The sequence below is a fragment of the Berghia stephanieae genome, chromosome 1 (genome assembly GCF_034508935.2).
Source record: "Berghia stephanieae isolate SIO BIC M18660-M18661 chromosome 1, UCSD_Bste_1.3, whole genome shotgun sequence".
NCBI lineage: Eukaryota > Metazoa > Mollusca > Gastropoda > Nudibranchia > Aeolidiidae > Berghia > Berghia stephanieae.
In genome coordinates this window covers 41,559,431-41,563,504 of record NC_088360.1, presented here as the reverse complement: position 1 = coordinate 41,563,504, position 4,074 = coordinate 41,559,431, and positions in this window count along the sequence as shown.

Below are 4,074 nucleotides of genomic sequence, written 5' to 3'. Positions count from 1 at the left end.
CCTTCTCGACTTAGAGGGACATTCTAAACGGTCTGGGAGCAGTTCTTTTTGTTATTGTATGTGTATCTGAAATCATGCAAACTCATTCCTTTATTAGGCATATGCAATATTCTTTCATGCCTATCTCTCTCTCTCTCTCTCTCTCTCTCTCTCTCTCTCTCTCTCTCTCTCTCTCTCTCTCTCTCTCTCTCTCTCTCTCTCGTTCTTTCTGTTAAAGACCCATCATCAGCAGGCAAAATGTGTGCAGTGCTTTACATAAGGACACAACAGGACAAATAAAACACTCTCCAATTGTCCCCATGAGGTAAACAACGTAAAGTAAATAACGTGCCACAATAAAGCATCATAGTAGTTGATGATGATGATGATGATGATGATGATGATGATGATGATGATGATGATGATGATGATGATGATGATGATGATGATGATGATAATAATAATAATAATAATAATTATAGCGTTCTTATATAAGTTAAGTGGTATGCAGACAGTTTACTGTCATCAAGTTTGACCGAAATAGGTTTTAACTCACGTAAAATTATTATAGCAGTATTTTTTGGAAAGAAAAGAAATAAGGAGGGGGAGAAGGAGCATTGTCCTTTGTCAACACCGGTTATCGGCATTTATTGAGTTGTGTTCTGCTAGTCTGTTTTGACTACCCCTCTTCTCGTTTGCCCGTCCGTTTTTGAGCAATAGGATTCAATAGTCGTACCGTCACTTCCTTCCTAATGACGTATGGTAACTTAGTAACACTGGCTCTAAACTATCGGAACAATGGCGGACGCCGTATGAACTATTTCTCCGGCGAGCTTAAAAGCGTATCCAGAGGGAAAAAAACCCCATCAATTTGATCATGTTTTGACTTTTACACATTCTGATCACAAGGCATATGAAAAGGGAATGAAAAGTTCTCGCCAGCATGAAGAATAAAAAGTAAAGATTTTCTTTGTTTAGAACCAAGATGGCCGCCGTTGCCGGGCGCGTGACATCAGACTACTGAATCCAATTGTTTATACTTATTAAATCAGATACAGAAAAATCTCATATTATAGAATATTGCTCGCTTGACGTCCTTTAAAACAAGTGAAATTATATAATATTTACGATTAAATAATTTGTATGGAAAGTAGAGGGAAAGGAAAACATCCGCTTCGACGCTAAAAATAGTCACCAATGGGAATCCAAAGGATGACGTAAAACATCCTTGGGTCGGCTTGCCTCGAATGTTTACTGTTTACACAATAACAATGAAAGACATTTTTGTCGTCCATTAAAAAAATTTTCTAATCTTAAAAACCTTGTATCTCAACTAATACTGATCTCTCAGAGTGGTTCTATATCATAAATTGTAGGATTTCTCATATTCTACAACATATGTAATGTTCATGCTTTCAACCCTGATTTGCACAATTCAAGGGTTTTTTTGACCTAATTCCCCCCCACTAATATCTCGAATTGAAGCTTGCCGCATCTTCCCGGGTTTTCTCAGCCAGCCTCAAGTTTATGTTACGAGCGACGTGCACTTATTTGCAGGTCTGATAACCTAATTCCTTATGGGTTCATTGTTGTACTGGAAATCTAAAAATTAACACAAAATATTGTCCATTACAACAATGTTAGGGAGGCCTTCCGAAAGCTCCTCGTGCTAAGGGAAACAACTCAAATATTCCCTCCACTAACCATAAGAAAAAATAAAATCTAGTCCCTTTAATTAACCCTAATAGGAAAAACAAACACCCTAGCACCTTTACTAAGATTTATGACAAAGCCTAATAGAAAAAAAATCATCCGACCTCGAGCTAACCCTAACAGAAAAAACAACAACTTAGGACTGTTTTCAATACTTCACAAAACAACGGAAAACGAAAACTATGGTCGTATTAGGAAAGTTCAAACTTTCACTAATCTTTCAAGGTTTGTTCTTTTAAAATGCTAGAGAGCTGAGCCGGTGTTACCAATACTTAGCTTCTATAACCAGGACAAATAATTCGTTTGGACAGAAAAATAAATAAAAACTTACCGCTTACCGTCAAAAGCAGTTTAGATTTGAAGATACATTTGTTTTCTATCAAAAAACATTCGGTACTAGACAATCCTTGATGAATTTCAAAAGTTGTGTTTGAAATTATATCCTAAATATTTAATGATTCACTCCTCGCTAAATCGTGTGTTTTTCTCGTCTGACCCATAGGTTGGTGCCCCCTAGTGCCAGCCGCCTGCCGCGCAATAGCCGCGCAAAACAAAGGTTTTTTAAAAAGTTTATTGAGAAAAAGATACGGAAAAAAGTGTCCCTAGATAGGTATGCAATTTGGTGCATAAGTGCAGTAAAAATTGGTGCGCAAAATTAGTTCGTAGAGGATGCGAGACTGTGTGTGTGTGTGGTGTGTTGTGTGTGTGTGTGTGAGTATGTGTGTGTGTGTGTCTCTTTCTTTCTTCCTTTTTTTTGGGAGTGCCTACGTACACGGTAACGGGGCATCTAGCCTCAGGATCTATGTACACGTAAACCGGTTTACCGTTGCAACATTCTGTCAGTGATGGTCCTCGCTGTCGTGACCGCGCGCGCTCGTGTGTGTGTGTGTGTGTGTGTGTGTGTGTGTGTGTGTGTGTGTGTGTGAGTTTTTTTTTTTAAATCAAAACAATTTTAACCATTAATGGCGAGATTCCATCTTACACTCCCCAAACTCCAGATCTTAGTCTTAATGTTATCATTAAAAGACAAGCTTTGCGATTTATAGTTTAATTGAAGCCCGAGTCGAAATATACTCTTACTACAGCTCTCTTGGTGGAAACGATTTATTCTGCATAAGCAATCTGGAGAAAAAAATCAGTGTCACTGTAAAAGGTTAAAATTTCACGAAGTACGCTCCGTGAACACCGCTGTAACAATCCTTTGATCTACGTCATCAGGCAACCCATTGTTTCTTTCATCTTTACCCATTCCCCCTTACTATCCCCCATCCCCCCGCCCATCTCTCTCTCTCTCTCTCTCTCTCTCTCTCTCTCTCTCTCTCTCTCTCTCTCTCTCTCTCTCTTGTCATAATGTTATCCCTTCCCCTTCCCATCTCAATGTAAAATGAAAACGTTCTGTTGTTTGCAGATACATGTATGATTGTTTTGTTTTCTCTCTCTCACTAGGCTAGGATTAAAAACCAAGACATCAGGTAATGGGTGTCTAATGCCAAAGTATAGATTCTCTCTTTGGCCAATTTAGTCACGCATGTGGCAGTCCAGCTATTTACTATGTTCTGCCTATACCACACAATAAGTGGGATTTTGGGGGGTGGGTACGAAAGAAATCAAGGTCATAAGTAACCGTGCACAAGAGCTGTATAGGGAATTGGTTTCTGGGGGTCTTGCAAATACCAAATATTTTATGGAAAGCTTTTTCGAACTCCAAGACGTCTGGTTTGTTTTGCTATCTTGGAACAAACGAAACAGAGATGTCTTGATGTGTGGCCTAGTTGTCTGATTTTGTGACCTGGATGTAAGGTTTTGTGACTTAGATGTATCCTTTTGTGTGTGCAAGCCATGCGGGTAAGTACGGCGATAGCTTGCCAGTTGAGGAAAAAAAAAAGGAAGAAGCAGCGTATCCGCATTTGAAAAACAAAACAAAAAAAAAATTAAAAAACAAATCAACTTAACCTTTTAAAGGCGAATATCAATCTTACTTGGACCAAAAATAAAATCTTACCGTTTTCATCAAAAGACAAAAAAACAAATTACAATTTAAAAACTTGAGCTTTTATATAGAGCAATATCCACCCAACGTGCTCAAAGCGCTTTTTATCAATATTCTTACTGCTCTTATGGTGGAAACGTTTGTTTTTTCTGCGTTAAAAAATAATATAAATGAAGACTATTATTTGAAAAACAAAAAAATCAGTGTCACTGGCAAAGGGTTAATTGCAGTACTCCTGCATCCAGTGAGACTCCTACAGCACTTGCTAATCATAAAAAAGGAAATAGCAGCAATCAACAATACTAAGGTGAAAAAAAAAAGAAGAAAAAAAAAGGTGGGTAGGGGGGAAGAGCAAACCCAGTAGCAATGCAACCTTTTAGCGGCGAAATTCG